The sequence below is a fragment of the Gossypium hirsutum genome, chromosome A07 (genome assembly GCF_007990345.1).
Source record: "Gossypium hirsutum isolate 1008001.06 chromosome A07, Gossypium_hirsutum_v2.1, whole genome shotgun sequence".
In the NCBI taxonomy this organism is placed as follows: domain Eukaryota; kingdom Viridiplantae; phylum Streptophyta; class Magnoliopsida; order Malvales; family Malvaceae; genus Gossypium; species Gossypium hirsutum.
In genome coordinates, this window is record NC_053430.1 from 49,112,476 (window position 1) to 49,126,773 (window position 14,298).

Here is a 14,298-nt window from a genome sequence, read left to right on the forward strand (position 1 = left end):
TGTATGGGCGTAAGTGTCGAACACCCTTGTATTGGACCGAGCTGAGAGAGAATAACCTAGATAGGGTTGATTTAGTTAACGAGACCGAAGAAAAGTGAAGGTGATTCACGACTGTCTGAAGGTCGCTTCGGGTAGACAAAAATCCTACGTGGATTTGAAATGGAAAGAGATCGAGTTTCAAGTTGTGGATAAAGTGTTTTTGAAAGTATCCCAGTTGAAGAAGGTTCTCCGATTCGAAAGAAAAGGCAAGTTGAGTCCTCGTTTCATAGGACCTTATGAGGTTACCGAGAGAGTATGACCTGTGGCCTATCGATTGGCTTTGCCATCAGAGTTAGAAAAGATTCAATACATGTTTCATGTGTCCATGTTACGTTGATATAGATCGGACCCTTCGCATGTGATTGCACCAACAGAGGTCGAAATTCATCCAGACATGACTTATGGCGAATAGCCGGTCAAGGTTTTGGCTCGGGTAGTCAAGCAGTTGAGGAATAAAAGTATCTCACTCGTGAAAGTTTTGTGGCATAGACACGGATTCAAGGAAGCCACGTGGGAACCTGAGGAGGCCATGAGAGACCAATACCCGAACTTATTTGCTGGTAAGATTTTCGGGGACGAGAATCCCTAAGGGGGAGAATTGTAACAGCCCGATTTTGGGCTCAGTTGGAACAGTGGTTTCAAGACCACCGATTTGAAGTTGGAAAAGGTATTTTATTATCATTTTAGAGTTATAACATGTTTATATTAGTGCATGAAAAAATTAGTGAAGTAATTTTAGCATTTATGAGCATAATTACGAAAAAGGACTAAATCGCATAAAGTTCAAAAGTCCTATTTTGATAGCTAAGGGTGTCAAATAGCTAGAGAACCTAAATCAGAGGTCTTTAAAGGGCAATTAGACCCTTTAGGATAGCATGACTGGCCATAGGGACAAGGAGATAGAAAAGTCAAAGAAATTAGGTGGGTTGGTGACTTAAGTGAATGATTGAATAAAATAAAAATTTACCTTCATTTTCTTTACTCTTTCTTTATTCCCACCAAAATATCAGCCATTAGAGGGGCTTGGGAAGCTTGAAAGTTTCAGTAACTTATCCCTTTCTTAAGTAAGTGATTTTGATAGTTTTCTTGATGATTTTTACATTTTTTGACCTCTTGAAGCATGAGCATTCAAATGAGGGGACCATTTTGTAAAATGGTTGAAAGTCTAGTGTTTTACCATGAGAGTGTTCATGTAGTTTTCTAAAATTTTATGAAAGAATATAAGTATTAGATGTGTAATAAAAAACTTTTGTGAAGAAGTTTTCATGGAAACCCTAACTAAGGACCATTTTGAATAAGTTGTAAAATAAGTGATAAATGTGTGAAATAGTGGAAATTTTGGATTGCTGTAAGAGTAAAAAGGGTTTGGATAGGTTTATGATATGAAGAAATTTGATAAAAATAAATTTTAGAGCATGGGGTAAAATGGTCATTTTGGGAAAGTCTAGGGAATTTTTCGAGTGTCTAGATTAAGGTGCCGACAAAACGAGTGAATTTTACTATTAAGATCAAGGAGTTCAAAATCTGAGCCTAGACCGGGGGAAGGCCAAGCAAGTAGATTAGACCGACTAATCGTCAAATCTTGTAATTTGAGGTAAGTTGTATGTAAATAATACAACTACATTGTTATTATACATTTTTTTCTTTGTACAGCATGAATTGATTGATTGTGGAATTGAGAATGCATGATGATAATTGAAATAATGGAATCTTCTATTTGAACTATAGGAAAAAAATCGGATAATCGTGCCATGACGTATGGGTTATTATGAGCCAGTGTAAGACCATGTCTGGGACATGGCATCGGCATTGAGACGAGAGCTAGTGTAAGACTTGTCTGGGACATGCATCGGCTACGAGATGTGTCAGTGTAAGACCATGTCTGGGACATGGCATCGGTACGGATATGTGAGAGCTAGTGTAAGACCATTTTTAGGACATGGCATCAGCCTCGATGACGATGGTCAGTGTAAAACCATGTCTGGGACATGGAGTTTACTCGAGACATGAGCCAGTGTGAGACCAGGTCTGGGGCATGGCATCGGTATTTTACCCTATGTTCAAGGCTTATTGATTGTCCAATAGTGTTCCAAATGGTTCAACGGTGAGAATTATGGTTTAAGTTAATGAGAGAAATATAACCTTGTTGTGAGTGTACAAGTACCGATTTAGTATGTATGAGATGTGAGCTCAAAATATGCTATATGATTTGTAATGGATAGTGATGAGTAAGTCATCCTTATGCCTTCTCTTGTATCATGAGCATGTTGATGAATGGTAGAATTTATGTTATATTTATTCCGTGCAACTTACTAAGCTTTGTGCTTACTTCCTCTCCTTTCCATTTTCTCATAGTGTCGCCTAAATAGCCCCACGACCAACGGACGTCGGAGCCAACGATCACACTATCAGCCAAAGCACTCGATATAGTTAGATTACTTTGTTTCGAGTATGGCATTTATAGGGCTTAGGCTTTGATGTTTCTTGTCATTGAGAATTGGCCAAATGTGTTGGCCTAGGTGAGAACCCTTTATTTTGTATAAAGCCTTGAATGAGGGCTAATACTCATTTTGTTATATATACATAAAAGATGTTACTTTCATGGATGAGTATATTGCATATGAAAAATGTTGTCTATTGTGGTTGTTTTAGTTATGTGGATCATTCTTATATTAGTGTTGATTGATTTTGTGTAGGTTATGTGAGTAAGGGTGGCAAAGAGGCTTGGTAGATAGCCTTATTTTTTCCCACACGGGTAGACACACGAGCGTGTGTCTAGGCCGTGTGTGACACACGATATGCCCCACGGGCGTGCGATCTGGCTGTGCATCCCCTGTACGTAAAATTTGCAAGTCAGTATGCATGGTAGTAAACACACGGGCAGAGACACGACCGCGTGTCTCAGCTGTGTGAAGGACATAGCCTAGCACACAGGTGTGTACCTTGGCCGTGTGACCCTTAAGAAATACTGAAGTCAGAAATAGAATGTCCACGTTTTTGCACACGAGCTAAGACACATGCGTGTCATGGCTGTGTGAGGGACACAGGCCATGGACACGGGCGTATGCCATGCCGTGCGAAACCCCTATAGGTTCAAAATTGAAATTTATTCCACATGGGTAAATAGCATAGGTGTGTCCCTATATGCTTAGGCCGTCTGAGCCACACGGGCCAACAGCCCAACCATGTCAAATTGGTACACGGGCATGTTGCCCCTCCCACACGGGCGTGTGCCGTTGTGTCTATTGTTATTTTTAGAGTTCGTTGAAGGATCCGAATTGGTCCCGATTGGTTTTAAATGAGTGTTTGATGTCTTATTGGCCATATTGAAGAAGTTTAGAAAAAGTTTTAAATTTGACCAAGTCTTGATGATTCGGAAATGTAGGAACGTATGTGTTCAAGGTAGGTACCGCATCGTATTTCATCCCGGCATAAGGTACGGGTGTGGGGTGTTACATGGGGATTGGAAATACATCCATATTTCAATTTGTTTTAATGAAGCATGCAAGGTTGATTTGTGGTTAATTCAAATGTGTTGAATTTTTTTGTTACATTCGGTGTTTAATTCTTAAATCATGTGAACTATTAATGAGTGAGTTGGATAAACTTGACTGAATGTTGTATCTTCAATTCTTTGATGAATGATTTAGGCTGCATTAGTAACGGATGGCTAGTAGCATTCCTTGAATCTTGAATGAATCTGCCTTTTACAAATACTCATACGTATATGTATTTATGAATAAGTGACACTCCAAAGTGGGTGTATTGTGAAATGTTGAAAAGGGAACACTCCAATGTAAGCATTAGAAAAATGAATCTAGCCAAAGTCTGTCGCTGTATGAGTGTGTGTCGGCACAATTACTTACTTCCTAGAGGTTTGTTGTGCTCCATTGTTACTTCTCAGGAAAAAGGGTACAATAATTCAATGATAACCCTTATTCACAAAAATATATATATACAATAAATGTTCTCTTGGTAGATGGAATTTAAAATTTGAAGCATGATGTTGGTTTTGATGATGATGCAATCTTAGTCATTCATATTTACGTATTGTCGATGCAATATTCTATCATTTGAATGTGAATTATTCATTGGGATTTTAGGTGATTCAAATTGCTACAATGATCATTTCCCTTAGTGAATTCTTGTGTAGCCTTGCCAGTTTATGTTTTACTTGAGGACTAGTAAAAACTCAAGTTTGAGGGTGTGATTGTACTAGAAAGAACATATGTTTTCTCCCTACTTATTGGTTAAATTGTTCCATTTTAGTTATCTTTAGCAAAACTTTAGTATTTTTAGTTCAGTAATTTACATTTTATGACTCAGTAGATCTTAGCTTATTTATCCTTAATTTTGTCATGTTTTGGTACTAATGTCGCTGCATAAGTATTTTTAGATTGCCCCAGAATTGTCGCTGCACCTGACAACTGTCTGGAAAAGAACAAAAATATGGAAGCTGTTTAGTCTGGTACAACTAACTTGTACGTACAGAGGCAGCATGATTCTGATGAAAGGACACTTGGGCTATTTGGGGAAAAAGGATAAATATTGAAAAAAAGAAAAGAAAAAAAGAAGTGTTTTTGGAGAGTTTTTATTATCTTCTTCGATCGATCTTTTGATGCTTTCGGCTATGGCGGCTTAAACTCCTACAGGTGAACTGACATGAAAAAGATGCAGCTTAGCTCTTGACGAGGAGCCCCTGAGTGCGACACAAGAGGAAATAGAGAGATTCAAGTCGAGTTGTCTAGGAATAGTATTCTCCACTTGTTTCTATTATTTTTCTTTTCTAAACACGAGTGATTACCTTCTATTTCATGTTAATACGAAAGTACACATGATTTATGGGTTAAATGTTATTTTATTAAATCTTGCTAGTACTATTTAATCCTGGGTTTTGAATGTTTTTAACATGGAAGTGTTATTGCAGTCACTGACACTGGAAAGTGCAGTGACAATTCAAGCTAACAAGCATATCATCTGAAGTTACTTGAGGATTAGAGGAATTTAATCCACTTATTTTTAATAGTGTTCCATTTCCATAATCAGAAGGTTTGGCTTATGTGCATGTTTAAGTATTTGATTAAATATAGAAGTTAAGCTTGGTATGATATTCATTGCGATTTAATGCATCAGAAATCACCTATCCTATTATACCTTGTGAGCACTTAGCATTTTGTTGAATATTCACGTTGGGGATCCCAGTTTATCATTATCATATTTTATCTTGTTGTTTTGAAGTTATTGTTGTGACACCTACTCTCACAATTTATCTCATTTATATCCATTATTTACACTGACATTGATTAACAAAAGACAACCATCCTCGTGGGATCGATATCCGACAGACTTATATCTGTCTACTATACTTGCATCGACAGTGTACGCTTGCACATTATTGCTTTGATGTTAAACAGCTGACCAATCAATATGTGCAAAAACCCAATGAGTAGAAACATTGAAACAACACCAGCAAAGTAAGACACCTACATCTTCTGCCAAGCACTTTGCATCAGCAATAACATCAACCTCCCAGAGTTCATTTGAAAAACAAGTGCTGTAGTCCTTGGAGCAACTGGAGCAAAGAATATCACTATTCGAGACTCAATAATATCAAATTTCTAAAGAAATGACAAAGGCTTTAGAATAGCAGGCACTGTATTGGTCCTGTGTGAAGGATCGAGATATTGCTCTGAAAAGATCCTTGCAAAAGAACTTCACTAAACCAATGCCTGTATTTCCTGATTTCACAAAGAATTTTCTACCACTCCCTGAGGATGAACGTGATTAGGAGGAACCAATTGACTTGTCGTCTGACAAGGTCGAGCCTAAAACTTTGAGAGAAAATTCTGAACAAGGGAAAGTAACTGAGGAGGAACCAGAGACAACAAAGGCTGTGAATATTGAGGGCGAGGAAGAAGAACAAAATGAAACCACCTCTACACCTGTACCATAGAAGGACAATGCTGAATCTATCCCACCTTCGCCAATAGAAAGCATGTCTGAACAAGACCATGAAATCAATCTAATCATTGATAATGTTATCGAGTCTGACAAATAAGAGGAGGAACCTCCCATTCAGTAACTTAAAAGAAAGATTAGATACAAGTGTATATCACGAAAATCAACCTATAGACAATGAAGTACGATCACCACAAGCTATTAGTGAGTTTGTTTTACTCTCTGTTAAATAAATAAATTACACTGTATTTGTTAATTTTAAGTCTCATGCATTAGGGACAATGCATTCCTTAGGTTTGGGGTGTGATCGCGTGATTTCATGATAGGTTTTAAATATTTATAATTAATAGTTCTTGAAACTAACTATTATCGCGATGTAGGAAAGTGTACCTATCGGACAGTAGTATAGTTTTAAAAAGACCGGATTGTCGACCCCAAAGGAACTAAAAGTACTAGTAATGATTGTCTTTTTATTATCTAGCCTAAGAATAAAGAGGTTTTATTTTACCTAACTAATTATCTAAACTAAGAACTCACGGAGAATAGAATTGGGGAATTGCTTTTGGGAAAATCAATTGAATTAAGACAATACCTAAGTAAAAATCCACCTAGACTGTACTTGTTATTCTGGATCTGGATCAGACGATTTATTCATTTAACTTGTTCCATAGAGATCCCTAAGTTATGTTATTATCCCTATTCAAGACTAATAACGTCTAATCCCTAGATTGAATAATTGAGACCTTTCTTTAATTAACACCTTAGGGTTGGATTAACTTGATCTATGGATCCCCTTATTAGGTTTCACCCTAATCCAGCAAAATCTTGTTACCCTATATCTAGGCGCGCAATCAACTCCACTTAAGTATGACAAATGTACTCTTAGACAGGCTCTATTCCTCATCTGAATAAGAGCTTATCTTGAATCAGCATTCTGGGATATCAACACATGAATTAAGAACACATAATTAAGAACAAGTTAAATATTTATCATACAATTCAGAAAATAATAACAAGATTCGCCTTAGGTTTCATTCCCTTTAGGTATTTAAGGGTTTTAGTTCATAACTAAATAAGAAAACATCTCAGAATAATAAAGAATACAAAACATAAAGAAAATCCAAAACTCCTAAAAGGGAAATTAAGGAGAGATCTTCAGTCTTGATGATGAATCTGGCTTCTGAGATGGATCAATCAGCTTCGAAGGAGTAATTCCTTACTCCCTATTCTGTGTGTCTCTTTTCTTCTTCCTCTAGGGTGTATTTATAGGCTTTGGAATGCCTAAGAGCCCTAAAAATTAGCCTTTTCTGAATTGGACTCAACTTGGGCTCGGTAGGGACACCCGTGTGTGATTACTTCAGGCCGTGCTCGAGCCTGTCAAATTGACACGGTCGTGTGGTCTGCCCTTGTTAGGAGGTCCAGGCCGTGTTGATTTCGTACTTTGGCCCGTTTTCTCCATTTTTGGCCCGTTTCTCATTCCTTTTGCTCTCCTATGCTCTCCTAAGTATAAAACATGAAATTAAAGGATTAGGAGCATCAAATTCTCCAATTCTAATGGAAAATCATCCATAAAATGCGTTATGCATGGGGTAAAAATATGTATAAATTACGGTTTACCAAATACCCCCACACTTAAGCATTTTCTTGTCTTCAAGCAAAATTCTCAACTCATAATCAAAATAAATTCTTCTCAACTTATAATTTCTATCGATAATATCTCAAAATAATCCATAGGTGATCATAAATTAAGAATTCGACTCAAAGAACATAAAAGTTTCAAGCATTCCAAGTTGAGTATTTAATCATGCAAACATAGGTGTCTCCCCTTATCTAAGTAATTACCTTTGATCCAGAATATCATAGAGTTTCACATCCTCACTAGAGATTCACTCAAATCACTCAAGGTGTTTAAGGACAATAAATGAAGCACTCAATAGTCAATAATGAAAAATTATTACCATAGGCTTGCATGAAAATCAAATCTCCACCACTATAATTTAAGATGATACATCAATCAAAAGGTCTTTAGAGGGTTGTAATGAGGCTTGGTTAGGGGGTGTGGTCATAAGCTGAAAGAAAGGGTTAGAATCGAGATTGAGTTGAAAAATTACTTAACTAGAAAAAATTTTAATTATCACTTGCATACAACAGAGCTTTTCTCAGAAAATGGAATTTAACTTCTTTAGCTCAGAAGATTACTACTATTAAGATGAATACACATATTATTATTATTTTTTTAAGAACAAGTTAAATAACATAGACTAACTATTAAGAACAAGACATATCTAAGCAATTTACTGAACTCAAATCTCGACAAAAATAGAGATAAAAAATAATTGAGGAGATTTCAACAAAAAATGGGTTAAGGGTTAATATTAAGGGTAATACAAGAAATGGCTTGTTAGGCTCAAGGGGGTTTACTAGGGGTTAATCGTGGAGGTTGACTTTTCATGGCATGAGTGGGTTAATCCTAAGTGCCTTAATCATTTTGACATATCAAATCAAATGGTGTGGTCTTGACATGCATAATCAAGCAAGTTCTAGAATAACAGTTCAATACTGACGCACTCAAAGCAATAATAAAAGTCAGCATGAAAGAATTAATAGATGCTCAAAAGGCTCAAGAATCTCACAAAAATTTTGGCTTTTTGATGTTTAAAACTTGTGAATTCTAACTCAAAGTAACACCTAAACTTTGGGGAAACAACCTAAAATTTTAAATTCCTAAAAATCAACTTATCATGCTTGATTCTCTAATGTCTTAAGGTTTAAACAATCAATCCATAAATGCCTATGTTTTAATTCAAGATATATCAATCAAAATCATAAATCAATCAAAATTTATCCTAAATACGATATGAGAGCTTTTCAAGAGAACAAGGCAGTCATTCAGGGATTTTTCTAATAATGAAATGAATACCCCTCCACACTTAAGATGTACATTGCCCTTAATGTACAAAGATAGATATTAGAATATAATAATAAGATAGGGAGAGAAGTGAAACTTCCTGAATGATGAATTCTTCGAACTGGAGTTTTGGAGAGTAATCGGTGCGAGAGTGGAGGAGGATACTCCGGCGGTGGTAGAGGTTCATTAGTCTATAAGTCCTGCGCCAAAAGAATATTATATCTAGTAGTAGCTATGGTCGTGGTCGATCAAGACATGGCAGTCGTGGAGAACCTTTCCCGGTGGGAGTTTTTAGTTCCTATGTGATGATGAGCTTAAGAGCTCTATATAACTGTGATAAAATTAGGAACTTTTTAGGGCATATTAGGAAGAATAATTACTCATAAAGAAATAATCGAAATTGGTAATTAAAAATAAAATTCTAAAATCTAATAAAAATAAAAAGTAGTTTTAAGAAAAATTAAAAACATAAAATAATAAATAAATGTTTTTAAACATCTTCATCGCTGGATGGTTCGCGAGGTGGGGTTAGCAATGAGATGTGGAGGTGCTAACAAATCTGCTGTAAAGTAGCATCAATGTTCTCAAATCATTGAAAATACTACTGCTCGAATCGAGTGAGGTGCTCAAAGATGTCAGCATATGAAGCTGCCGTATGAAATGGACGAGAGGGTAGTGGTGGCTGAGTCGGTGGGTCCTGGTGCTGTGGAGGGACATCATCAGGAATGTCCTCGTAGGCCTCCTCCTTGGTAGATTGGGCGAGTCGATATTGAGGAGGGTAGGTTCCTCGGCACTTTTTGATCACCCTCATGTTAAGCATGCTCGAGACGCCTTGTGGAGACATCTGGCCAATAAGGGTCAATGATGATTCTTGGGCCGCGGTGTCAAGGAGCCCAAAGTTTCGAGCCAAACGAGTCATGTAGGGGTCGATGAGATGACCCTCTTCCTATGCCGCTCCGTCCGGTGCTGAATCGCGAGGGCGATGAAATAGGTAAGGTCGATGACGTGCCCGTGCGACATACACCATAAAAAGTAGGCGTCATGAGTGTTGACGACGCCAGTGCTTTCTCGTTTTCCTGTAATCGTGTGAGCCAAAATGGCGTATAGGTACCTCAGGGATGGTGGGAGAACTGATGCCTTGGAGCGGCTAGGATTGTAGGAGGCTGCGCGAGGGGCCAAAGTGTGCCACACTTCGAGGGAGAGAAGTGTATGTGGCGAGTGAGAACATGTAGTTTATTCTCCTCCTTGAACTCCTCCGTATATAAGCCCAGTGCAGCACCGAACTCTGGGATGCTTAGCTGGCTGATTAATCTGCCTAGGAAAAATTGGACCGTGCCGAGATCATCATAGTTCGTCATTACGGTCTGAAGATGGAACGTTGAGCATAGTTCCATCATGAGATCGAGGTATGTTGGCTTGATGATCCCAAAGAACAGCTCCTAAGGGTTGGTGGTTAGGAGGGCCTGAATCGCATCAGCCAACTGAACTTGTTCTACGACAGCCCAGTTAATGCAGCGGCCAGCAATTAAAGGTCAAGCCTGAAGTATTTGGAACAATTCTTTCTGGGCCCTACAGGGGAACTGTAGGAGAGGGTGACGAATTTTTGCGGTTGGACCTATGAAAATTACACTCTATTCCGTTTATTGGAAGCAGGTACGACGATTTTCTTTCCTCGTGAAGATGACATGGTACCTACAATCAAAACCATTAATTCATCTTGAGGAATGATCAAAGTAAAATAAAGACAAATTGTAAATAACAATCATAATTTCAGCAACTAGTAAGACGAATAAGTTAATCAAAGCAATCAATTGTATGGCGTAAAAATGGCAACAAATTTCATGGAATGCAACATGTGTGACGGATGAAAAATGATAACACTAAAGGCACGAGTATGTCTATTGTTCTAATCATGAATATCTACTTCTAACCAATCAGATAAAGTAGAGAAATCATATAAAGAGTAAGAATTTGAACATGAAAAAGATAATAACTTGTTCTATGACTAAAATGTGAGTGATAGAAAGATGAAAATAATCATGAAAAATGCATAGTACTATGATAACTAACATGAAAAATGAGTGCAATTAAAGGGAAAAAAGTAAATAAACGCTAGAAAAGGGAGAATGAGCGGCAAAAATAGAGTTGGATGCGGCGCACAGGCATGGCGAGGAGGTCGTGTGGACTTGTATCGGCTAGGGTTAGGGTTTTTGGGTGGGAAAGACAATGAATAGTGTAGGGTTTTTATAGATTTTAGGGCACATGGCCAGGCAACATGCCCGTGTTCCCCAATTTCAGCCCGTGTGATTCGTAAATTTTGCGCGTTTGACATTTAGTACACGCCCGTGTTCCTTGGGGGTGTGGGTGTACATGGCCGTGTCTCACGACTGTGTTTGTCATTGTTCGCTTCTCCCACGCCCGTGTTTGTAGACTGACGCCCGTGTTAATCTAGTAGGTTCGACCACGGGTTCTAGACACGGGAGTGTCGCACACCCGTGCTATTTTAACATGTTTGTCCACGGTTCTTCCACACGAGCGTGTTGTAAGCCCGTATTGTTTTGGCAGGCTCGACCACGACCATGTCGCACGGCCTTGGCATTTTATCATAACCTATGTTTGGGGAAATCTTTGCCCTATTTTCACACGGCCCTAAGCACGCCCGTGTGCTTGGCCGTATCTCTGTGGAAAACCTGTATTCAAGAGCTCCGTTAGTAAGTTAGGTGTTGAAGACTAAATTTTAAAGAAGTTAATATAGTTAGTGCTCAGGTTGCCTCCCGAGAAGCACTTATTTATAGTCTAAGCTTGACTTACCTCTCCGTTGAATGATCATGGTGGTTTGAGGAGTTTATACTCCTCATTCCTGGTATCAAAATAAGGTTTTAAACGGGTGTTGTTTACGTTAAAAGTGCCGAACTTGGGATGACTCACCTCCGTACCGAATGGTAAAATGCTAAGTACCGTAAGAGAGATTTCTTCATTCAGTGTGGTAGCAACAATGTGGGGATCTATTGCATCTAATAAAACTCTATCTCCAACCTTAAGTTGATTTGGAAAGGTATTGAGCTCGTACTGTCGTAGATTCGATTTGTCAGGTGTTCTCGAATTATGTATCCGCCATTCATCTAGTTCCTCGATTTGTAGCCTTCGATCTTCATGAATAGGTCCTCTGCTACTGCTTGAGAATAACTCATGTGCTTCCTTCAGACTTATTTCCTGCAAAGTAGGTTGTACCAGATTGCCAGTTTTAATAGAATGGTTTAGACGATCACCTTCAATTTCTGATATGTTGCTAGAATTACGAGCTTGAAGGGTGATTGTTTCGTCTACGGAGTGTGAGTTCACATATGCCAACATCAGTAATTATTTTAGTAGTTGCTAAAAAGGGCCTTCCTAGAATTAAAGGAGTGTTGCTATCCTCCTCTATGTCTAGAACAATGAAGTCAACGGGAAATATAAATTTATCGATTTTAACTAGCACATCTTCAATAATACCCCTAGGGAATCTTATAGTTTAATCTGCTAATTGAATGCTCATCCTAGTCTGTTTGGGTTTCCCGAGACCTAGTTGCTTAAACATTTTGTAAGGCATGATGTTGATACTAGCCTCTAAATCAGCTAATGCATTATTAACATCTAAACTACCAATTAAGCAAGGAATAGTAAAACTCCCTGGATATTTTAGTTTGTTGGGTAGTTTATTCTGGAGAATAGCTGAGCAAACTGCGTTTAGCTCCATAGGCGATGCCTCGTCCAACTTCCGCTTATTTGCTAAAAACTCCTTTAAAAATTTCATTGCGTTTGGCATCTGCGATAGGGCTTCAATAAACGGTAAGTTAATATGTAATTTTTTTAAGAGTTTAAGGAATTTACCAAATTGTGCATCTGAGCGGTCTTTCCTTGTCGCGTTGGGCTATGACACACGAGGTTTATATTCAACATTCACTAATTTTTTTTATTATGACCTACCACACCTTGACCTTTGCTTACCATAGTGTCTTGCCTCGGTTCTGGCTCAGGCTCAACGACTCCTTCGTTATCTTGAATATTAATTGCGTTGAGTTGTTCCCTTGGGTTGGGTTCATTATTACTTGGCAAGCTACCTTGTGGTCGTTCAGAGATTAGTTTGGAAAGCTGGCCTATTTGAGTTTCGAGCCCTTGGATTGACGCTTGCTGATTTTTAAGTGCTGTCTCAGTGTTCTGGAAATGGGTTTCTGACACTGATATAAACTTTGAGAGCATCTCTTCAAGGTTCGATTTTTTTTCCTGTTGATAGGGTGGTTGTTGAAAACCTGGAGGATGTTGTGGTCTTTGATTTCCTTGACCACCCCACAAGAAATTGGGGTGGTTCCTCCAACCTGCATTGTAAGTGTTACTATATGGGTTATTTTGGGATCGAGAGTTATTGTTACCCATTTATTGGACTTGTTCCTCCTCGATGCTAGGGTTGAAGGGTTGATACTCTGTGCATGCTCCTCCTCCATTCGTCTCACACCTCATTACTAGATGTACCTGAGTAGAACCAAGTAAACCATCAATCTTTTTATTTAGAAGTTCTACTTGGTTTGACAGCATAGTAACCGAATCGACGTTATAAGCACCTGCTTTTTTAGTTGGCTTAGTCCTCATGACTTGCCACTAATAGTTATTCAGTGATATCTCCTTTATAAACTCATAGGCATCTTCAGGTGTTTTATTATTGATGGTTCCGCCAGCAACTGCGTTAACCATTTGTCGAGTCGAAGGATTCAGGCCATTATGGAACAGTTGAACCTATAGCCAAAGCGGTAACCCATGGTGAGGGCACCTTCTCAGTAAGTCCTTGTATCTCTCCCATGCATCGTAAAGAGTTTCTAAGTCCATCTGCACAAACGAAGAGATGTCATTACGTAATTTAGCCGTTTTAGCCGGTGGAAAATATTTTAGTAAAAATTTTTCAGTCATTTGTTCCCAAGTAGTAATTGACCCTCGTGGTAACGAGTTCAACCAATGTTAGCTTTCTTCCACAATGAAAAAGGGAATAAACGAAGACGAATGGCATCATCAGAAACACTATTAATTTTAAATGTATCGCATAGTTCCAAAAAGTTTGCTAAGTGAGCGTTGGGATCTTCATCCTGCAAACCATCAAACTGAGCAAACTGTTGTATCATTTGAATTGTGTTAGGTTTCAGTTCAAAAGTATTTGTAGCTATAGCAGGTCTAACTATGCCTGATTCAATTCCTGTTAAAGAAGGTTTAGCATAATCATACATAGTGCGTGGAGCAGGATTTTGATTAACCGCAATTACAGGGGGTAGCTGATTGTATTGGTTTTCAGCCATCTCTTCAGTTGGGGTTGAGTATCATCCTCTTGCTCGTTCTCTATGTATCTTAAGCTTCGCCTTATTTCTCTT

At 38.3% G+C, this 14,298-nt stretch overlaps 1 non-coding gene across 1 annotated transcript; it reads left to right on the top strand.

The window, feature by feature from the left end:
• Window positions 1-13,691: 13,691 nt before the first annotated feature.
• On the top strand, window positions 13,692-13,798 carry LOC121204310 (small nucleolar RNA R71). Its single transcript, XR_005899238.1, has one exon. It is a non-coding gene; the product is annotated as a small nucleolar RNA R71 (small nucleolar RNA).
• Window positions 13,799-14,298: the final 500 nt, after the last annotated feature.